The following is a 23,995-nucleotide window of genomic DNA, read 5'->3' as shown; positions in this document are numbered from 1 at the left end:
TTCTTAACGACATCTACATCACCATACAAGCGTGGATGGCAAATCATGAGCTTTGCTTAAATGACGACAAGACCGAACTGCTCCTTTTTGGGTCAACCACCAAACTAAACAAACTAGGATCTTAATTCTCCTCATTTAATATTGACGGCAATATTATTAAAGGTGCTAATGATGTAAAAACTCTCTAGGAATATATATTGACTTCTCACTCATGCTAACGAGACAAACCAACACACTAGCCTCATCAATGGCCTACACATGTAAGCCTATCAAGGCATGCCGCCCCTACCTAGCCACTAATAACTGCATCTCTGTAGCAAGAGCACTTATTTTATCAAAGCTTGATTATTGCAATATGCTCTATCTGGGCACTTCACAACAAAACCTCAACAAAATGCAAATCTTGCAAAATAATGCCATTCGGGCAGCCTGCAATATACTGAGAAAACAGCATATCACTACCACTAGACAAACTATAAAATGGCTTAATGTCAGAAAGACATGAAAGTACTCTCTCTCACCCGTAAATGCCTCTCCAACTAAGTGCCCTTGTATTTGGCCAACATCCTCACACGCCATACGTCAGCAAGACCTACACCTGGCGCTCAGACACACTGGGCCTCATTACACGGTAGGCGGTAACCATGGCGCTATTAGTCGGTATTTTACCGTGTCCGCCTTGGTGGATGGCGGAATTACCGCCCTACTCCAAGGTGAGCGGGGGGGGGTAATTCCCCATTCACCAAGGCCCTTCCCCATTCCCATTTTTGCCCCCACAGGGCATAATGGGAATGGGGAAGGCGCTAATTACGGTTGCGCAAATTGCAGTACCGTAATTAGTACCGAGGTCCCTTTGCGGCACCCTACTTTAACGGCTGGTAAAACCAGCCATTAAGGTCGGGTCCCGCTAAGGGACCTCGTAGTAAGGCGGTAAGGGTTTACCGGTACCGGTACCCTTACCGGTACCGGTAAACCCTTACCGCCTACCGTGTAATGAGGCCCACTGTATCTCCATCCCGCGATTTAACCAACCATGAGTTGGGGTGTCCGCTTACCAGTCTAGCGGCTAAGAAATGGAATACTCTTCCATTATTGATAAGAGAACAACCCTCCTTTTCCAGATTTCGCACCAGGACAAAAAATTGGCTCATTGAACAAGACCTCAGCCCTATTGTTGTCAAGCCCAAGGTCGGGTCTAAGACCTCTTTGTAGGTGCCTCCTGCTCATCTGTATCTTCTTGTAAATACATTTTGTAATCTTTTATTCTATGATTTTATGATTGTACATGTATGCTTCTGTGATACACGTTTCCCTCCGTGGATGTAATCTGTGATTGCTGCTGTAAATTGCTGTAACTTGTGACTTGATCCTGACTTTTGTAAATCCTGGAGTTACCTGCTCATGTAACCTGTAACATGTAAGATTAGCGCCTTGATGCCTCTGGGCTTGGCCGTTCTTTACAAATAAATAAATACAAAAACAAATACAAATGATCAAAAAAGGACGGACCACTGATAAGTGCTGCTATATGTTCTTCAGTATATGAGAGGTCCTCGTTATCCATAATGACAATCTGTTCAAGTCTCCTAATGGAGAGGCAACCCCTGTCAGCTAAAAGCTGTCCTAATGCCTAGAAGAAACACCAGAGATCCTGAAGTCCCTATGAAGTTCAGGACAAACTAGCTATGCACACACAACAACTTCATAGGTAAAGAATAAGAGATACATTCTTGTAAATCAATGTGTAAGGGCAGCTAAGTCCCCTGTTGACTGGATGCGCAGCACTGACGCAGCATTCAAAAGTCATGGTTCAAAGGATCCCACCAGGGTCTGGTTGACTGCCAATGAAGATGAGCTACAAAGAGGCTAGTGGTTTGAAGAGGTGGTTCGGAGGCAGCAGGTGCAATGATGAACTTCAAGTGCGAGCCAGGGTAACAAAGAGCTTGGCTCGCACAGTGCGACGGCAAACAGGTCTGAATGTGCAGTAAATCAGTTCAAAGAGCAAATACGTGCCAAAGGAAGCTCTAGAATGGTGAAATGGTGAAATGCAGTCAAACAAGCTTGAATTGGTTCAATGCCAAAAACACAACGATCCTGGCTGGTTTGACTCATGGTTGCTGTGAGTCCCAATGCAGGGACTCAAGGGTAAGTTTCAGAACTTGTTCTTCTGCTCCCACACACAGGGGAGGCTGGCACACAACATCAGGTGTCACTCAACACAGTGACGTCCTGGTTACCATTGTTTGACTGGCATTGAGGCAGGTCTTCTCCCAACAACAGTTCTCCTACAAAGGTCCCTGGGGTTGGTTAGGGGACTGTGCTCGCCTCTGCCTTGGAAACTCAGCCTTCACCTCATTTTAGGAGTACTTTGGAGATATCAACTCTCCCAACAGAAGTTCAATGATTTCTTCTTCGGGTGTTTGTTTAAGAGTGAATCCTTTATGGATCTTTTCCTTCTGACAACACACCCAAAGTGCTTTGTGCTGAAGGACGTGAAATGGACAGTGGAGGGGACAGGAAGGCAAGCAGTGAGAAACAAGCTGGTGGAACCTTCCTCCAGTTGTAGAGAACTCCCTCTGTTTATACTAACCCCACCCACTTCCCTTCTCAATAGAATCAAAGGATTTAACATAAGCAGCGCCCTGGCATGAGGCTACTCCTGTTGTGAATGGGTGTGCTCTTTGATTCCTGTTCCCCAGATAGCTTTCTGCAGACTGGCTTCTCTCTGCTGAATGTGTTTCCTGCCCTCACAAAGGAGGAACGAGAGGCAATCTCCAAAGCTACAGTCCTGCTAGCAAAGTCAGCCTGCATGAGGAGTATACACATAATCCTTTTACAGTTGTTAGGGTTCAACAGGCTGACATGTTTGATATAAAATTGTTTGGCTGTAGTAGAAACCACCATGGTATGTCTTATATTTAAAGATGAACCTGCCACTAGGAGAGTTAACTCCTAATTATGGAGTTGTGTGCAGGGATGCACTTCTTAAATGCACCCCCTGCACTGAAGACATGTGGTTGGCATACAAGTGTCAAATGGGAGCTTGTGTCCTCTGAACCTGCTCTGTGCCACCGGTAAAGAAGGTGCTGCAGATCAGGAGACTGGTGCAGCAGGGCACAGGTATACACTATGCTTTTGGCATGAAGTTTATGAAAGGATACTCAGATCAGCAGATTATCCTCCCAGAGATTAGAATTAACCATATCATTTATTAATTTAATAAAAATAAAAAAAACATGGTTTCTACATCCTTGCCAAATGGCAGTCCATCACACGAGTCTGCTAGTGTGAAGGCAGATTTTGCAGGTGGGAGAAGAACAGGAAGATTGTGGTGTGTACTGGTGGCAACATTGATCTCCTTAAAAAGTAGTTTGAAGGCATAGAGAGAGAGAGAGAGAGAGAGAGAGAGAGAGAGAGAGAGACACTAATAAGGAGATATGGACAACTGTCCAGGGAGTTGTGTACTAAGATTAGATTGAGTTTTAGTGGAGTTTTAAGTAAGGAGGTAACAGACCTTCCTGATATTGAGTAGGTTTTATCATGGCTGCAGACGCTTTATGAGTGATGAAGTGGTCGAGGTTAAAGGTGAGGGTAAGGTTCCTGTTGAATAGGACCCACAATGTATCAGAGGGAGAGAGTAAGTCAGGTGGAAAACAGGAAGCTTAAGGAAAGAGGTATGAAGGTATGTCACCTCAATTTCAATCTAAGTGAAGTTCAGCATTAGACAGAAAAGAACCTTCCAGTATCAGATAGTGAAATGGTGTTAAGGATTTCAATCAGGCAATACAACCGGGTCACGCCTAGCATTTAAAGCACAGATTAAATATTTATTGTGTCTATAGGTTCAGTATTCTGAGTGATATACCACTCATATCACACCCTTCTCAAAATACCCCCCAGGTCACAGTGGACCAGGAATCAGGCTGGTTGGTAAAGTAAATATTTATTTATTTATTTAAAATTCAAATCAACACAATATATATATATATATATATATATATATATATATATATATATATATATATATATATATATATATATATATATATGGGGAGGCAATCACCAATGTGGTGACAAAACAATTCAGAAAGTAAGTAAAGCAATTGAATTCACTTATAGCAATACAGAAGATAAAACATAGGAAACATAACAGTTTTGGCTTGTGAAAAGATAGTGTTTAGGTTAAAGTTTCCCCTGTAAAGTGCTCAATTCACAAATGAGCAATTCTACACAGATGTAAGTAATCAGCAGTTATTCAGGAATAAGAACAGAGTACAGTGTTCGAATATAATCTTCCCTCCTCAAACAAGAGAGAAAAGAGTTTTTGGGAAATTTACACTTTTTAAAATGACAGTTGAAAATGGCACTGAACAGGTTCTAACCAATAAGCTACAATATGATCAACAGTACACACTTTAAATCAGAATGGAAGTTAAGAAACACTTTGAATGGTAAAAGACACATGTAAAACGTTTTCAAAAATGCAAATTCGTGCATAAATTTCATTATGCAATTTTTAATAAAAACGGGTCAATTACAATGCGGTTTTTAGTTGTGGATGTAACTGAGAGTTGAAATTAAGTCCCTAGCTATAAAATTGAAGAAGTTATGAAAGTTTTAATGAGAGGCGTTTTTGAGAAAAATAGAACAGAGAAAAGCAGAAATTCGGTTTTAAAAATGACAGATTGGTTTTATTTAAACTATATTAATGATTAAGAAAAAGAGAATGCCACCTGTGAATCTCCACAGTTACGCACAGCTGCTTGTAACTCTTCATGTGGCGGCTACTACGTTTTCTTTATGGGAATTACTTTATTTCATCCAAATCACTAATGGCTTATGGTCTAGAAAAACAAATGAGAAAAATTCAGCGCTACACTAGGGATTACAGACAGGGTTGCAAAAATGGTTCTGACAAGGTTAAAGGTTCTTAAGTTAAAGATGGGATAGGTTGAGATTGGGATCGGACAAGGCAAATACACTATGAGTCACTAGGATTCCTATTGATACTTACAGTCCAGTGTAATTTCAGATTGGACCATCAGGTTCGGGTCATCACGGACCAGTCTACAGGCAGCAGGGCACCTCTGGTGGAATTGAATCAGCTGGGCGGTTCTGGTCAATTAGACTGCACCTCAGATTGGATTGGATTGGCCCTTCTGGTCACTGAACACTGTAGATTAGCGTGATGGAGAGTTTAGCAGACAAGACTGGATGGTAGCGAGCCAAACTGGATCAGAATTATTTCCCTTCAGGATTTGGGCCTAGCTGAAAAGAGTTCAGCAAATGCTGAGGCCTGGGTTTTGCAAAGTAATCTGGAATCAGGACAAGATGAAAAGTTCTGGAACAGGATGAAGAAGTCAGGATCAGAGCATCACGCGGAAATCAGGATGTAGTCAGGAATCAGTGTGTCTGTGTGTGGTGAAGTTGCTATATTTATCATGCCAAGTGACATCACTCAGTTTATGGTAGGGGCAGAATTTCAAACCAAACCCCCACGGCTGTGATAGGTCAGAGGCACTTGCCTCTTTCTGGTTGGAAGTCAGAAAGTGCTGTCATATTTTATGATGTGATTTGGGAACTCCCATAATGAGTTGAACCACAAATGAACTTTCCCATGAATGCAAATTTCTATAATTATGCCCTCTAATAAAATCGGACACATACATTACATATTTTGTGAGTTATCCTGACATATAAGTACACAGTGACAGCTAGCTTTGTCGTTCTGTGAAATGTTGTCAATTTTAATCATAACGGTTTGGCCTAACAATTCTTAATTGAGTACATATCTGGCCAATCACCCGTAGAACATGGGTATACAATATTATATTTACAGCATCAATAGTTTTGCCACAATTATTCTTTTTGTGTAACTTCGGTTCCTTATGTAGTACAGGGTTCACTCACGTCTTCACAGAAAGAGCATAAAGTTAGATTTAAAACTATCCATTTTTAGATTTGTCCTCCTTCATGTTGCAAAGTTAAAGGTTTTCAAAAACGGAATCACAAATAGGCATTTTAAACAACAGATATCTTTCAGAAGTTTTTTCTTCTTCTTTCAACTGGCAACAGCTGTCAAATTCCTTTGATCAGGGTGGGGGTCCAGAGGGAAGTTCCCTGCCCCTCCCCTGAAGGGATCAGTGTTCAGCCAGCCATTGTCCTTGGCTGGGCCCCAGACAAATGTCTAAGCAGTTCATTGTTCTCAATATGCAAGAGCCTCCTGCAGCAATTAAGCCTTCCTGCTAGCAGTGGAGTGTCAACATGAAGTGTCATCTTTCCTAGGCTGGGCACTGTCAAGTCAGAATTAATTATTTAATTAACTCCAGACTGGGTTTTGACTTTAAGATTCACCTAAATTTTTCATTTAAAACATATAAAAATGGACACAGTTTATAGGGGATTTTGACATTTAAAGAATTACGCCTTTCCCAAAAACAAGCTTTTAAACAGGCGATTTAACACTGCTTCATGGAAAAAGCGAATTTAAACTGAATCCTTTACATCGGAGTGTCCTCTGCAGTACACATTTTATTCAGCACCAGTTCTCTTAAATGCTGAGATTTGTTTGCAGTCTGGAAGTAAGTATCAAGCCTTTGCTTGGAGTTTTCTCTGCACAGTTGAAATTGTTACATGTTTTGCCATTTTTAGATGCATTTTTCGTGTGGAACTGAAAGAAATGTTGCTGGGCTGCCTTTTTCATGAGATATATTTCTTAGCGGCTGTCAGTCAATGAGGCCACACTGGATGATCTGTACCCCTTTTAATTTCAATGGATCACTGGAAAATAATGGATCTAGCACTAAAACAGCACTTTGAAGATCACAAAGCTGCATTTTAAAAGGCATTTTCGGTTTTTAGCCCAATTCTGTGGCCTTGCTTCATGTTAAATGTAACAGCACCCACTGGCATTCTCCTGCAGTGAGAATTCTGTTGTCACCCCCAATTTGACTGTGTGGCAGGGGTATGCAGCCTTTTGTGATTGTGACCCACACGCAGTTTTGCAGATTTGTGCGCACACAGGGGTTAGCACATCCAGTTTGGCTGTTTTTTTCTCCCTTGGTAAAGTGGCGCAGTGGAGCATACCGGCATGGGTCAAAATATCCCACAATGGCAAGCTGATAAAAGCACATATGCATGTTCAGAGTTCAGGAGTAAATGTAGAGGATCTGAGAATAATCAGTGAAAATCTGATGGCAGAATGTGAAAAAGGGGATGAGCTGAACAATGGAGGATGTTTAAAGGGTGAAAAGCAAGGGACCAAGGACAGAGCCTTAAGGATAACACGAAAGGAGACTGGTTGAGTTGAATTTATTTGTGTTCCAGGAGATTGAATATGATGGGTGTGAAAGATCAGAGGCAATCCAATGCAGAGTGATTACCTGATTTCAAAGGATATTGGAAGGGTACAAAGAAGGGAGATGTGGTTGACTATATCAAAGTCAGCCAAGAAGTCACATAGAATTAGAATGGAAGATAGTTGAGAGCAAAGGGCAGAAGTTAAAACATGAGTGGCATGGGTGAGGGCTGATTCAGTGGAGTCTCAGCTACATAAAAGGTGGTTAGAGGGGGTTGTCTAAGTGAGATCCTCTTGAAGATGAGATGCTCAAGGAATTTAGAGTAGCGCGTGAGAAGGTATAAAGTCTGATATTTGGCAGGCTTGTCTAAGACAGCTGAGGGCTGCTGAGGATAGGAATAACAATTGCTGCATTGAACCAGGCTTGAAAGACGCCAGGAGAAAGAGGGGCATTGAAAAGGCCAGAGATCGTGTGCTGGTGTGGGCAGCAATACCCTTGACATTCTGGGGTACAAAAGAGTAAACAGGGGCTCTGGTGGGAGTATCAGATGAGGGTAAGTTCAAGAGGAAAGTTTGGGGGAAATGTGAAACGGAGGAGGTAGAAGAGAAATTGGAGTGAAAAGAAGAAATTGGGAGAGGGAAAGTTAGGAAAGAGGTCACTGCGTTCCAGAAATGTACAGTTTTAGAGGTTAAGTATTAGGTACAATCATTAGTAGAGAGGGAAGAAGAGAAGAAGAGATTGCTCTGAAGATAGGAGAAGTCAGCATGTCTTGTAGAATGGATGAAAGTGTGCAACGATGAGAGGAAAGAGCAGTGATTACATTGGTGAAATCTGAAGGTTTAGCAGAGTCCAGTGACATGTTAAAGGAATGGATGGTATCCTTGCATATGTGAGCAGAAATGGGGCACGGTTTCTCCACCACATACATAGATTATTATTTTGTTATTATTATTATGGTCTTTTTTAGCATGACCGGGCTTCGAGAAGCAATAGAGCGCTTTACAGAGGTATACAACAATACAGATATATAATGGAGCACTTCACAGAGGTATACAACAGTAAAGATGTATTTCGGATTACTTTTCAGAGGTAACAACAGAACAGATATACAGCAGGGGTTCGGATACAGGGGGGCACAGAGGAGGGGTACAGTAGGGTGTTGAGGAAGAGAGCAGTGGGCGGCATCTAGCAAGTCAGATGTCATGAGGGGTGATGTGATGGCGAGATTTCTTGAAGAGATGGGTCTTGAGTTATGTTTTTAATTGTAAGAGCACAGGGGCAAGTGTGATGCTGAAAGGGAGGAGAGTCCATAGTCTCGGGGCGTAGGCAGAGAAGGCTTGTTTTCTTGTCCTTTCCTTTTTGAAGAAGCGTATTTCATGTCTGCTCATGTCCTGGCTTCTGGTGGTGCACTGTCCACCGGAGATGCAGAGTTTCTCCGCAAGGTAGCTGGGTGACTTGAGGGCGACTGCCTTATATATAATGCAGCAAGACTTGAAGGTGATTTGTGCGGGCATTGGGAGCCAGTGAAGGTCGATGAATGCCGGGAGATGTGGTTGTATCTGCGTAGACCCTTGATGAGGTGTGTGGCCGTGTGTAGGACACTTCTCATGGGCATAAGGGAGGACAACTGGAGGCCTTTGAGGAGTGCATTTCCCCATACAGGTGGGATAGGACCAGTGCTTCAACAGTGGATCTGAAGCTCTCCGGACGGAGAAAGGGCTTGACTTTTCACAGGAGGTAGAGCATATAGCAAGCAGTCTGGGTTTTGTTAGTTGTGTGTCTGAAAGAACAGGTGTTTGTTGATGTGGAACCAGAGGGACTTGGCGCAGGAGGTGAGCTCAGATGTGAATCACTCAGAGTTCATGGTTGATAGTCAGGTCTGTATGTCTGGGTATTCGGTGTTGTTTGTGAGGAGTAGGTATTCAGTCTTGGAGGGGTTGAGCTTCAAGCATGCACTGGCCATCCGAGACTGAATCAGTGGGAGGCAGGTTTTGAGCCTATGGATGTCCTTAATGGAGTGGATTTTGAGGTATAGCTGTGTGTCATCGGCTTATTGATGGATATGGATGTTGTGTGTGGCTTGGAGGGCTCCCCGCGGCTACATGTGTGGACTGAAGATCACTGAGGAGAAGATGGAACCCTGCAGGACTCCATAGGTGACAGGTAGAATTGGCGATCTAGAGGAATCCATCTGAACAAACTGCTGGTGATTGGCGAGGTAGGACTTGAACCAGAGTAGGACGAGGTTGTTGATCCCATGCAATGATGTAGGGTGCCTGTAAGTGCCTGGTGGTTTACTGTGTCGAAAGTACCTGAGAGGTCGAGTAGAAGCAGGAGGCAGGGGTGGCCATCATCAAGGATTTTGAGGGCGTCGTCGACCACCTGTATGGTTGCTGTCTCTGTGCTGCATCTGGGTCTGAACACAGTTTGGTAGGTTTGGAGCAGATTGTTGGTGTTGATGTGTTGCTGTAGCTGTGCGGCTACCGTTTCCTCAATGATCTTACCCAGGAAAAAAAGACGGGTGATGGGACGATAGTTATCAATGTTGTCGGGATCCAGAGTCGGTTTCTTTAGTAGAGGGAGGATTTGCCCTGTTTTTAGGGTTGATGGAAAGGTGCCCTAAGTTAGGGAGTTGTTGATGATCTCCAGGTAGGGAAGGAGAGCTTCAGTGGGGAGGGCCTTGAGGATAGATGCTGGGAGGGTGTCATCTGTTTATGATGTAGCTTTCAGGGCGGCCAGGGATTCTACCAGGTCCTCTGTCAGGTGTGTCTTGAATGTTGTCTGGGGTGTGGAGATTTTGGGAGGTGGGATGTGAGGTGGGTCTGTGGATGCAGAGTGGGTGTCTATGTGCTGGAAAATCTTGTTGATTTTGTCCATGACAAAGGTGTTGATGGTCATGGATTTTTCGATGGAGTGTGGTATGGCAGGGGCAGGTAGGGGGTTGCCGCAATGCTTGACTGCTTTGAAGAGGGCTCTGCTTAGGTTCTCAGCTTCTGCTATGGTGTTCTGATAGTAGGAGGCCTTGGCCATGTTGATGTGTTTTCAGCAGGTTGCTCGGAATTCCTTTCAAGTCGGGTGCGGTCCAGGAGTGGTGCCAGGTTTTCTTTTGTTTCCTGATGACTCCTTTTGCTGAGGTTGAGTTGTTGCGTGTACCAGGGTGCTGATGGTTTCGGTTTGCAGGTGAGTTGTTTCAGAGGCGCGTGCCAGTCGATGGAAGCTTAAAGGGTGGTGTTGAGTTCTTCCAGTAGAGATTTGCATTTCAGTTGGGGGTGTTCAATCCATAAGGTGGAAGTTGGCAAGATCTTCTGTGAGAGCTTCCACCAGGAAGTTCTTGAAGGGCCTGAAGGTTTGTCTGATGGGTTCCAGCTGGGAGTGCTTGACTGGGGTGGCATGCAGGATGTTGAAAGGCATGGCTAGGTTTTCAGACCAATCAAGCGGGAGAGGAGAGCTATCTAGGAAGGGAAGATGGGTGATGGGGCGATAGTTACCAAGGTGGTCGGGATCCAGAGTGGGTATGGCAGGGGCAGGGAGCGGGTTGATGCAGTGCTTGACCACTTTGAAGAGGACTCAGCTTTGGTTGTCAGCTTCTGCTATGGTGTTCTGATAGTAGGAGGCCTTGGCTGTGTTGATGAGTTGTCAGTGGGTTTGCTCGGAGTTCCTTGATGAAGGCCAGGTCGGAAGCGGTCCAGTAGCAGTGGCAGGTTTTCTCTTGTTTCCTGATGACTCCGTTGCTGAGGTTGAGTTCTTGCGTGTACCAGGGTGCTCATGGTTTTGGTTTGCAGAGGCGCATGTCAGTCGATGGAAGATTAAAGGATGGTGTTGAGTGCTTCCAGTAGAGAGTCGCAGTTTGGTCGGGGGTGTTCAATCCATGTAAGGTGGAGGTTGGCGAGGTTTACCGTGAGGGCTTCCATCGGGAAGTTCTTGAAGGACCTGAAGGTTTGTCTGATGGGTTTCTGCTGGACTTGCTTGACTGGGGTGGTGTGCAGGATGTTGAAAGGCTCGGCAAGTTTTTCAGACCAGTCAAGTGGGAGAGAACAGCTGTAGTGGAGGCAAGATAGTGCAGTGATGATTATGTTGAGGATTACCTTTCTCGTGTGTTGGGTCTTTTGTGTGCTTTGTGAGGCTAAGGCGGTCCATAAGGCAGAGGAGAGCTTCCTTTATTGGTTTGGTGGCCTTTTTGCCTGGGAGGTTTAAGTCACCTAGGAAGATGTTGTTGATGTGCGTGAGGGACATGGTGGTGACCAGGTCGGTGAATTCTCTGATGAAGGTAGGGTTTGGGTTTAGATCATTTATAGATGAAATGGAAGGGGACTGTGTCTGTCAGGGAGAGCGGCAATTGGCAGGAGAGGACTTCAAAGGAGCCAATGTCCTCAACGTCAAGTTGGGTGCAAGGCCTTTGCCTGTCTTGTTTGGATAGTATCTGAGTTGTATGGTGTAGAAGTTAGGGACAATGACGACAGTGGATGTCAGTCAGGTCTCTGTGATGAAGATTGCATCACCGTCATGTGTGGTGATGAAGTCAGCGATGTCTGTTGCATGGGTGATAGCCGAGTGGACATTGGCAAGCATCAACTTCCGTATTGTGTGGACGGTGAGCTGGTGCTGATGGGCTTGGGGCTGATGTGGGTAAGGTTTCTCCATTGCCGAGTCCATGTCTTAGAGGAGGGGTGATGCCGTTGACGTTGGTGTTGCCTGATGATGGCGGGGATGGCCTGTGGGGATGGAGGGAGAAAACACATGTCAGTGCATGCTTACCTGTTGTCTGATCAGGGATTCGGGGCCCGGGTCCTCCTGGTCCGAACAGGTCCAAACAGTAATTGCCCTTCACTTCAGACGCCTGGGCAAGAGACGCACCCTTCATCTAAGAGTTAAGAGCAGAACGGAAGGGGCAGGGCTAAGAAAGAGGGTGGGGCTTAGGCCAGGTGACCTACATCTACTTGCACCTGCTCACCATCTGCAAAGTAAAAGAGGCTGGAGGGCTGCTTATCTAGGGAAAAAGAGCAGAAAACCAGGAAGGCACCAACAGACACTGCCTATCTGTTTTGAGGAGGCAGATCCAGACTTCAGTTCAGCTAGGTAGGGAGACAGTTATATTAAAGTGGATGATTGAATGTTCAAAAAGGAAAAGACAATAGTGAGGTTGGTAATAAGGAGGAGGAGAGGACAATGACAAGAAGGTTGCCTTAGAATTTAGTGAAAATATTGTGATGGGAGTTGAGGACATGGTTGGAGAGGAGAGAGTGAGGCTCAAGTTGGTTGGTGGATGGGATTATTGGAGAGGTAAAATCACCCATAGATGTTATACGGATTGCATGGGGAAAGAGTCAATGAGGTGTTCAAGGTCCCTGGAGAATGAGTTTAAATGGCCTGACGGCTGATAAATAATGAGAATGGTGACAGGAGTCAGAAGAAGGAGTTGAGAGGCAGTGAATTAAACGAAGAGTAGTAGGAAGTCTGGATGAGAAAGGGGAGAGGTGCGCTTTGTTGATGAATAGCTCAACCCCCCACCTATTTTGGAGGATCGGGATGTGGGGTAGAAGACTGCAGACCAGTATGTAGGACTGCAGGGGTAAAGTCAAGTTTCAGTGATTCCAAGGGCTCCCAGAGGAGGGTTGTGTCCATATTAGTGATCTGTGATTAATAAAGTTCTCCTGCCAGCAGGCTGACTGGGCAGTTCAGGTTTTTAGAATGAGAGGGGTAAGGCAAGATAGGGGAACAGAGGGAGCACAGAGGAGAAGGTTTGAATGGTATATGAGGTTCATGGAAGTTGGCTTGACAACAGGCCTTCTGGGGTTGGGGTGAAATTCTGGAGTGCTGTGGGCAGAACTTGGAGGGAAAGATGAGTGGGATGGTGTCAGGATTTATGGGTCACCCTCGGTTATGGGAGGCTGTCTTTGCCAGAACAAACCCCGAAAGGGTCTCCTCTTTGAGGGTGACCTATACTATGAAGCATAATCTCACCTAAGTGTACTATGCAGGTGAGACTAAGATTTAAATGAAAGAGCAAAAAATACCACCACGTACAAACACCAGGCTGTAATTGCAAGTAAATGGCTTTAGTATGGAGATATTGAATGCACACACCTGAAATAGCACTAAAATATATGGACTGGACGCTAGCCCAGTATTGATAATGGTGTACAGTTGGTGGCCAAAAAACTCTGCTGTTCGGTTTGGTATTCTGTAGAAAAAACAATATTGTAATGGATGCAACAAGAGGTCAATTTAAATAATAACTACTTTAATATGCTCACCTAGGACCTACAGGAAGGCTGTGTGTAAAACAAAACAAAACTGTAGAATCCAGGTGGAAGAACCAGCTAGCACAACGAAAAACAGGGAAAGGAAGTTAGTAGGGTTAGAAACACCTACCCCCGAGCGCACGAGGATGCTCTAACGACAATGAGTAATGTACACGTTTCTGCAAAGCAGCATAGCGTCCAAATCCACTAATCAAAGCTCCAATTGCCCACAGTGTTTTAGGTAAAAAACTAGGAATCAATTGAGGCAGAATAGGTTGTAAGGGAAATGAAAAAAGCCTTCCAGGGATCAAGAAGCAACTTTTGTTACCAGGAGATCAGCAAGAACCAGGAAAAAACGCCATGAGACTTTCTTAAATAAGAAGCGCTGCTGCCATGGAAGGGAATCTCTTTGTAGATTGCCAGTGCAGGAAGCAACGCCGGGTATCCATGGCAACACGGGATACGCGACAGCGTGGTCACGTAGAAGGAAACATACACCATGCAGCCTCCACTGCTGGAGCAAATGCCATGGCAACCGCCAAGCATACTGGTGGGGAAGCGGAGCACAACAGCGTTTGCGCTGCCAATGGGACGCTCCCCTGTGTATCGTGACTGATGGGCAAGGAGGAAGGGGCCTGAGGGTGGTTTAGAAAAGTAGGGGAAATAATTAACAGTAGGGGTAGTAAGGAAGCCATATTGGAAGGTGCAGGTATCTAACCACAGTAAACAAAGAGCAGAGGTATTTATGTGACCAAAATGCTGAATTATTTTACACAGCAGATAAAATGCATATTACAATTAAGGGGCTAGGGCTATAGAAGACCAACATGCAGAATTACTTTGCACAGCAAGTAATATAAAATGTGCAAGAAGATGCCGTTGCTATAGGCAACTAAAATGCAAAATAATTTTACTCAGCAGACAATATGCAATGTAAGGGTATAGGAATTTAGGTGACCAAGATACAGAAATACTTTACACAGCAGGAAATATGCAGATAACAAGTAGGTGCCCAAGGATATAGGTGACAATCATGTGGAATTATTGTGCATAGTAGGTAAGATGCAGTAGATATCTACCACCACAGATATCTACCACCAAAATGCAGACTTTACATGTTTTGTTATGTTATGTTATTTTACGGTGCATTTGTATAGGACCTTATATATCATTGCTATGATCTCAATGTGCTGTTGATTGAATGCATTTGGGGACCGTAGTCCAAGTCAGTGGAGAAGGTAGGGTGGCATATAATGCTTAGGGTGCACATGGTATGTGTGCAGCCAGAGTTGTTTGAGTGGGTTGGCTGTGTTTTCATGCTAGGTGTGGTTGTGAGACATCAGTGTAATGTGTGCAGCAAGGTGGGTGGTCTCCGAGTCTACATTCTGGCTGCCATAAGGCCTGTGTAGGAGATTTTGTGTGCAGCTAGGCCGATTTTCTGTTGGGTATAGATGCGTTCTAACAGACTGTTGAGGTATTCAAGGAGTAGTGTAGGTATGTGTGCATCGAGGCTGAAATTGATTGACGGGTGTCGCTGTGTTCTATTGTTTGTTGGTGTAAAGTGGATAGTGAGCATATTGATAGGAATTAGTGCTTGTGATTACCTGGACGAGGCCCACGTTCCTGGTTACTTTCGGAGCTCGATGAGCCAGCCGTGTCTGTCCTGGTGGTTTGCAGTAGTGGATTTCCGAGAGAGATACTCTGGCTGGTGCAGAGTGTGAGGTGTTAGCCCAGTTGGACAGTCTGTTTTCCAGAGGCTCTGTTGTAGGTGTCAGAGGGTCCATTGGGTCACTGGTCATAATTTACAGTGGGTGGCTGGGTAGTTCCTGACATGTTTGTGGTAATCGTATCATTCTCTGGAGAGCGTAGCCCGGCACAGTTGTTGTTGCACCTCAGGTGCGGTATTCTTGGCCCTATTCCCAGGTAGGCCACTGTTGCCTCATGTAATCATATACTCCCTTGTGTACTTGATAGGTGGCATTATATGACCCAACCGTAATTGTGTAAACCTTACATTCTTAGTTCTATGAGGCTCTGCATTGCTGACTTTCTGATTTGATACCCAGGGTAGGGCTAGACATGGATTAACAGGAAAGCAGGGCCGGATGTATTTGGCTGGCGGGTGTTCTTGGCCTTATTCCTAGGTAGGCCAGGGTTGCCCCATTTGATCATGTACCACCTTGTGTGCCTGATAGGTGGCATGATATGTCCCAGCTGTAATGTTAAACCATAAGTGGTAACTTGCACTGCATTGCTGACTCTCTCTTTTGATATCCATATGGGCAGGAGTTGACATAGGTTAAGAGGGAACAGGGCCAGCCTTATTGGCTGGTGGGGGGTCTGTGATCGTTGCTTTGTGTGCTAGTTCCCAAATGTGTACAGTTTGACAGGAGAGGGTCCGGTCGCATTTGGCTGACAAGATGCAGATTACAAGGAGATCCAAGGGCCATAGGTGACCAAAATGTAGAATTATTTTGCACAGCAGGTAAAATGCAGGGATTTTTTTTAAGTAGGAAGCACAACTCAGGGCTGTCTGAAAAACAACTCATGATCCACGTAGTACACTGATTGTTGCAGAAGGTAGTGCAGGTGAAGAGTATCCAGTGGTGCTCCAGGTCTGAGCATGGCCAAGCAGATCAATCTGTTAGGGATTACATACATGTTAAGTAGGTGTGGTAAATCAGACCTAGGAAACGGACAAGAAGACATGATTCAAGGGTGTTTATGAAAGAAAAGAAAAACGTGATAAGCTGTAGATCTATGATGAAGGTTCCCTAGCGTCACAGGTAATGTGTTCTTTGCGGGTCTGTGATCATTGTGTTTACAGTTAAAAAAGTTACCATCACCTCCCAAGGGCAAGCCATTAGCATTGGAATTGGGTGTTAACCAATTGCTTAAATAACAATTGTGGCTGAGCAAAGGTGGCATCATTGCCGCTGTGTGTGCAAGTGTCCCGTTAAAGGGTTTTAGAAAGTTGTCCACCCTATCCAGATCTCTCGTGATCTATACATATGGGTACCTGGTCTAATTAGATGAACCTACATATTCATATATTTTAAATGCGTATTCTACTTTCAGTAATCTGCACACAAAGTAATAATAAAATCGCGAAGGTAGTAAAGCTGACAAACTACTGCCAACTTGTCTGCCTATCACTACTTCCTTGCCACTCTTTATTTCTCCAAGATACACAAAAAGAGAGTTGTTCTGGATTGTCCTAGAGGTGTTGGATTTTATAAATAAGGTGATTTTGCATTCGTGTACAGTGCAGTATTCATAATGTGAAAAAGTACCAGAATGTGATATGGTGTTCGCATTAACGCCCAGACTGGTTAACTATTTCCTGCCTGACATGTGACAAATTGAAACCTTTCTTAACTGTCCCTTGAATTCAACATATCTCAAGAATTCAACACCCACCGGAAGATCCAGAGTTTTGAATGTAGCATGCTCTTGGTCTTTTTTTGGACCCAGACGTGCAAGTTGCAGTTATGAATGATGTGAATACGAGTGCAATTCAGCCACAAAGCTGAACAGCTGTATAGGGTTTTTGTTTATGTTCACCTTTGTTTATCAAAGAGAATTCTTACACTTGTCAAGGAAAGGTTTTACACCATGACTCAATTTACGTAAGATAAGGCACAAATGTGTGCTTTATGTAGCAGCATTCCCTCCCACATTTCACTCGATTGGCAGAAGCGGCCAATGCACTAATATTTCCTGGTGCAGTTTGACCATCACGACCTCACACCCATTGGGTCCGCTTTTCTAATCTTCTTACTGTGATTGCTTGTGGCCAGCTTCCGGCTCTCAATTTGAGGACACATTCTATCTGCAAATCCGAGGGACGGCCATGGGGGCAGCATTCGCCCCCAGTATGGCCATCATCTTTATGGCAGAATACGAATACAATAATGTACTGAATACACGCAACCCATTCCTGGACAACATAATACTTTGGCATAGGTACATTGATGACATCATTTTCATTTGGAAAGGAGAGGAGGATAACTTGGCAAATTTTTTTGATTGGATCAATAACTGTACGGAAGAAATAAAATTTACCATTAACAGCAGCAATTCCAGCATTAACTTCCTCGACTTGACCATCAAACCCAAGAATAATCAACTGGAATGTACTATGTTTAAAAAGGAAACTGATCGGAATACAATTTTGCACTACAAAAGCAACCATCCGCGCAATTTAAGAAACAACCTCCCATATGGACAGTTTCTACGAGTTCGTAGAAACTGCACAGACATTGCAGAATTTAAAACAAATGCATCTGCATTAGAAGACAAGCTGAAAACCAGAGGGTATCCTAAAAAACTACTCAGAGATACCATGAAGCGAGCCAGGTTTACACCTCGCGAAGTCCTACTTACACCCAAAATTCACTGCAACCAAGCAGACAACATCATGGCCTGTGTCACCACATTCGGTCCAAATACAACCAAGCTCAAAAGTCTCATAAAAAGATTCTGGCCACTGATCCAGCTCAGTTTACCGAAAGAACCAACACCAAGAATGGCCTTGCGCAGATCAAAGAACCTTAAGGATATGCTTACCCATGCCAGGATGAGCAAAAACAGTACGAGATCTACCTTATGGAATCTCAGAGAAATCAATGGCCACCATCCATGCGGCAATTGTACTGTATGTAAGCAGACCAAGAAAATGACCTCCTTCAATATCGGAGCGAAGGAATGGAAATTAAGGCACTTCTCTAATTGCAAATCTAGTAATGTGATTTACATCATCGAATGCCCTTGCGGGCTCAGATATGTGGGACAGACATCGAGACCGGTCCACAAGAGAATTGGCGAACACCGGTCCCGTATTCGGTGCAAAAATATCACAGCACCCCTGGTACCACACTTCCTTGAATACCAACACAACCCGGACAGCTTTACATGGTGGGTTGCAGACAAAGTATACAACACCAGCAACATCACCAACTCCCTGAACTTTAAAGAATCGTGGTGGATGTATAAACTTCAGGCCATTACAAAAGGCCTGAATGAAGCACAGCCCCAGAGTCAATTATAAAACATCAAACCACTACGCCCAGTATTCAATGTGGGCATTTATTCAGTCTCCTTCCTGTCCATTCATAGGAGTTTACACATTCTCAATTTCATCTGGTACTTATGGAGGATAGTTGACAGTCATTCCAATACAGGCATGTTCACAGCATAGCCTATTTGTGAGGAATTTTATACCCCCGCAAACCCCCTTTCTTCCCCCCCCCCCTTCCCGCTCCTTACCCGCCACTGCTCCGTCCACCATGATTTATAGGCGCTTAGCCCTGCGCTACAATCAAACGAAGGTTGGGCTCAAACTCCTTTGATTAGGACTGTTATTTGTAGTTCACTATTTAATTTTGGAGCTGCATTTGTGGAATTGTTCACCATATAAGCAGCCGAGTTTAGAACTCGGGCGAATAACGGTATATTTCCGCATAACAGGTTGCCAGGCTACTTAGACGCCGACCTGGCAATGCCCCAGAGCGCATGCGCGCAGGATTAGTGTACGATATTAGGTGCACGCTCAGCACTGTTCAACCCTGGCTACCGAGACGCCGACCTGGCTAAGCCCCTCAGCGCATGCGCGCAGGAGCAGTGTACGTAATAAGGAGCATGCGTAGCATTGCTCAGCCCTGCAATGTTGCACAGCTTCCTTCCAAATCGATACAGACAGTCGAAGCTCCGTATTGGTGACTGGCTCCCGTCTGTAAGGTAAATTAGTGCCTTGATGGTCTGTTAGTGTCTGACCTTCTATCTTCCATACCAGGCACTAGTCATGCCCCCCCTTTTCCTCCTGTCTAAACTTCTACCTTTTTCTTTGCTTAGACAGCCGCTTGCTGCTCGTTTCAACTTCAGTAGCAGCGTCCAGCACGCCATATTCTTGTGGCCATTGTACTGCTTAGCAGCCACAGAATTCCATGTGTCTGCGCCGCAGCACCATCTAAAGGTACTTCCTCTCCTTTCCATTTGGTACTCTCTTTACATATTTTGGATTGGGGTGGTTGGAACAATGCGGTACTATAACCTCTCCATTGCACATCCCCTCTATCTAATGCACTAGGGCAGTAGGCCCCTTCAAATTTTGATTTCACTTTCCAAAGGAGTATTTGTTGTATTTTATTATATTTTCCAATTTAGCTTTGACCATCATTTTAGAAATCAAGGCCGATGTGAGGCCAGCTCTGGTACACCATGTCGAGTATTACTAGACATGTATTTTTCAAGTTTAAATTATAGGGTCTTGTTTTCTTGTGACAATGACATGCTTATGTACATATTTCCCATTTTTACCATTATGTGTCCTTCAAAAAAAATTTTGTTACTTGTTTCAAGTAACCCAAGTTCCCTTAATTTTCCATAGGGGACTCGATTCCTTGGTTCCATGAAGAAGGCTGTGACCCATTAAGGCCGAAACGTCCTGGGACTCCCTTACCCTTGCGGTGCGGTGGGGTCCCCCCTAGATCCAAGTAGAGATTCACTTCAGGGACGTCGATCAATTATAATTCTTGGTCACCCTTTAGCCTGGCTTAGTTAGACCTATCCAAGGACTTTTACCTTCGAGGATAACTTTCTACAACTAGAAAAATGAAATGTAGTAGCAGCAACAGAATGACGTTATACTTCTGTCAGCATGCACATGTATGACTTTGTCCTATCTTTCGCTACATGTCTTTTTTCTTTTTTCTTTCTTTTTTATGTTTTACATTTGTTTATATTTTGTATGTGTGACTTTTGGTGAAAAAATGTACACTTGTATATTTTATACTTATAATTTCTTTACAAAAAATATGTAAAAGAACAAGGACAGCCACTTAATAAAAGCTGTTCTTTTACAGACTAACGGTCTAGCACAAGTGGATTAATATGGTTCTCTTATGTACAGTTATCCTTGGTAAATACACAAATGGTGATACCCAAGGATAACACATTGTCGATAAACCTAGGCTGCAAACAATAAGTGGCAGTCGGCTTAGACCTTTCCAGTCAGGACACCCCCATTTTTTGTACACAATTGTTAATGGCCCATAGTCCTGAGTCTTGGTAGGGCTTTCCCTCCCGTATTTTCCGGCTCTCATTGAGCCACAGTCGGATGCTGCTGCTATGGCACACCAACACGGACCGGACCATGAGCAGATCACTGTTCGGGAGAATGCTCCAGAATGGCTAATTTCCCTTACCTACTGAGTCTCTCAGCAGCTTTGCTGGATTTCTAGGATTTATTTTTTTCACCTGTTAAGAGTGTGAGCCTTTTTTTCCCACTCCTACATGTATTTTGCTGTGTGTGTTTAACATTTTTGTGTTCAGAAACTGTGGAGCCTCACCTACTCCACAGGCATCATCTTTTTACTGTGTGTTACACAGCACCTTCAGTGCAGTGACACAGGGTTGTCTTTTAGACTTCCCAACTCAGACTCCATTTTCTGGGACGGACTACTGTCTCCCAGAACATGTAAAGTTGCCATTGACTATATTAGTCTTTTTAAATCCACAGACCCAGTACAAACCATCTTACATGGAGTACTGGAAAGGGTTAATACTTATCCCTTTTTGTCTTTTTCTCTTGGAGCATTGTTTTGCTCCCTTTTCATCAAGACTTGGCTGGTGGTAGTGGTAACTACCCTATTTTTCCTACCGCGGATATCTTAAATAACCTTGGTATTGTTTTAGGCTATCTTGGTAGCCTCAAACTTAAACCGGCTAGACCATATAAGTTTTTACACGGTTCTGGCTGGGTTTATTCACCATTTCTTTTTGAAAATGTCTTTCTCATGTTTTTCTCTGCGCACCAAACCAGGTTTGGTTCCTTTGTTCACCGTCTCTTCGCAGGCTTCTTGTTACGCTCACCTGGTATCCACGGGGACGTCCGTATGCCCTGGTTGCCGGATTCCCCCCAGATGTGCTCAATTCGGGATGATGTCTTCTATGGCAGGTGGGCCTGAAAACACAGGCGGACTGGACTTCGTTTCCTCCCACCAGCCCCTTGGACTCGACCTGATGGCCCCCTCCTCACCTTGTTATGATGTCTGGCGTGCTTTCTGTCCTGCTTTCTGCGCAGGGGCGCGTAGTTTTTGCGGGTTGAAGCGACCGAGTTAACTTCACTGGTGCCAACCCATTCAAGTGTCTTTAAGGAGGTAAGTCCGAATATAGCAGTCTCTGAAGGCCTTTGCTTTTCTTTGGTGCTATTAATGTCTTTCACTGATTGTTTCCCCCTTAGGTGTGCGGAGGTTCGCTGGGTGCGTTGCTTGGGTCAGGATCCTGCCGGGATTTATGGACGCGGAGCGTATGAAGAAAGGTAGGTTCAGGGCGAAGTGTGGCGCGCTAATGTCTTTTGGGCTAACCTGTATTCTTTATTCCTTTTCAGGTCGCGATGGTCTTTCTGGGCGTGCAGTGATTTCCGGAGCAGAACCGGCCAAGATATGCCCAGCCAGGTGAGGAGGTTATGGTTACTGCTGTGATTGCCGTGAGTAACCTGTTTAACGTTGTCCCTTTTTCTCTCTCCCCTCCAGGTGCTTTATTCCGGTGCGTGCGTGATGTCCTGAAGATGCTGCCAATGGGATGGAAGACCGCGTGATGTCCTGAAGATGCTGCCAACGGGATGGAAGACCGCGAGCAGTCGGGATCGAAGGATGGAAAGCTGCAGGTAAGCTGGGACTGCTAATGATGTTCTTTTGTCTCCTCTGCAGGTCCGCGATTCCATGAACGCCGGGTGCTGGTCTCTGAACACACGATGAGCGTCATGCTGCTGGGTGCAGAATAACATGAAGCACGTTCTTTAGCTTGGGTGTGGTTTATATAGCCTACCCCTGTAAAGTAATCCAGGTAAAGTAGTCTGGGCTACCACACCCTAAAACACTGCACCGCACAGTCTGGTTCCTAGGGACTAGACTGTGTGGGTGTCTCCATGTTGGCTGCAGGCTTCCACACAAAAAGTAGTCCCCGGTGATAATGTAAGGCCCTTGGGGCCCCAAATGAACCCTGAGTCCTAACCCTACCTGGCATGTGACCATGCCAGTGGGGTTCTGGGTCACGGGTCGTGACACTTCTACACAGAAGCCCTCCTTAGGCTTCTGAAAGTCTGGGTAGGCAGGATGTGAGGGAGGCGTTTTAGGACCCCTGCCATGGGTTCCCTTGGTAACCCAAGTCACACTCCTGTTTGATTGGCTAGGTGACTGTCCAGCCAGGACAGCCACCCTGCTGTGTGATTGTGATTGACAGCCTGGCTGTGTGAATGGGGGAATACTGCATAAAAAGAAGGTCTCTGGGTCTGGAAAGGCAGAGTCGCTGCTGGAACAAAATAACCGATGAGGAGCTGACGGAAGAGGACCCCTACCATGACTGGACCGCCTGGTGAAGCCCTGCTGCAGGTCTGAATCCTTGAACTCCAATGACAGAGAAGATCCTCCCAGAATCTTCTTCCCCTGAGCTGATGGGACCAACCAGTTTGCCCAGACTGCAAGCCAGGACTCCCTCCTCTGTTCAAATTCACTGTACAGAGCTACAGTGGGCCCGATAGACAGGAAGGTCGGACCCTACTTGGGTTTTAAGGAGCGCACCTTTTATTTGTTGCTTTGGTCTGCTGCTGGTTTCTTCCCTGGGCAGTGCAGGACCCTCCAGTCTTCCTACTGCATGTCAGTTCGACAGTCGCTTCGGGAACCGTGAGCCTGCAGGAACTGCCAGGAACTTCTGCCTCAGCTACAGCTTCTCCATTTAAAGGTACTGTGCAAATCCGGTTGTTCGTTCCATCCAGCCGCGGTGAAGGTCTGTGAAACCTTTCGCCAATCCAAGGGCTTGTCCTTCTCTTCTCTTTAAACTAACTTTTCTGCCGACCAACTTCGTCCGGAACTCTTGGCAAAGACTTAACCGCCAACAACCCTGAACTGTGTGATCTTGAGCAAAAGACTTTTGTCCTATTGACTTTGGCCCTAAGCCTATTTGATTTGATTCCTTCACTGTAGTTCCCCTTTCTAGATTGCCCTGCTTACTTACCTGTTGGTGCTGCTCAAATTCTGCCTAACTTTCTCTTTCCCTCCCTTTTTAATTAGTAGAGTGCCATTTTGCTCCCACTTCATTTTGTGAGCTTAACTTGTCTGGAAACTATTGGGAGTGGTGTGGTGTATTAAGAGTGTGATTTTTTTACCTGCTTTACTTTAGTGAAATGTTATACAACTGATGTGTAAATAAATATATATTCTTTTACTCAGAAACCTTAAGTCAGTGTTTGTTTGAATCATAGTAATTACTGTCCTTTGTGTAACTATTGATACTGCTCACTTACTCTTGAGATAAGTCTGGCTGCTCAGCCATCACTACCACTTTACTGTGTAGTACATGCTTGTACCAAAGGTGAATTTGTACTGTCACTTGTAGTCTTAATTGTATGTGGTGTTCCCAAAGGGTACTGCATATAATTCTGCCTAACAACGACGA

At 44.7% G+C, this 23,995-nt stretch overlaps 1 protein-coding gene across 1 annotated transcript in view; it reads right to left on the bottom strand.

Annotated features, from left to right (window-relative positions):
* The window catches only part of LOC138491775 (complement C1q and tumor necrosis factor-related protein 9-like), a 148,528-nt gene that overhangs the window by 76,539 nt on the left and 47,994 nt on the right, over positions 1-23,995 (bottom strand). The gene's annotated exons all lie outside the window — the stretch shown is intronic.

The sequence above is a fragment of the Ambystoma mexicanum genome, chromosome 10, assembly GCF_040938575.1.
Source record: "Ambystoma mexicanum isolate Mex_15411 chromosome 10, UKY_AmexF1_1, whole genome shotgun sequence".
NCBI lineage: Eukaryota > Metazoa > Chordata > Amphibia > Caudata > Ambystomatidae > Ambystoma > Ambystoma mexicanum.
Note: the sequence above shows the minus strand (reverse complement) of the source record. Positions and strands in the feature narration are given on the sequence as shown.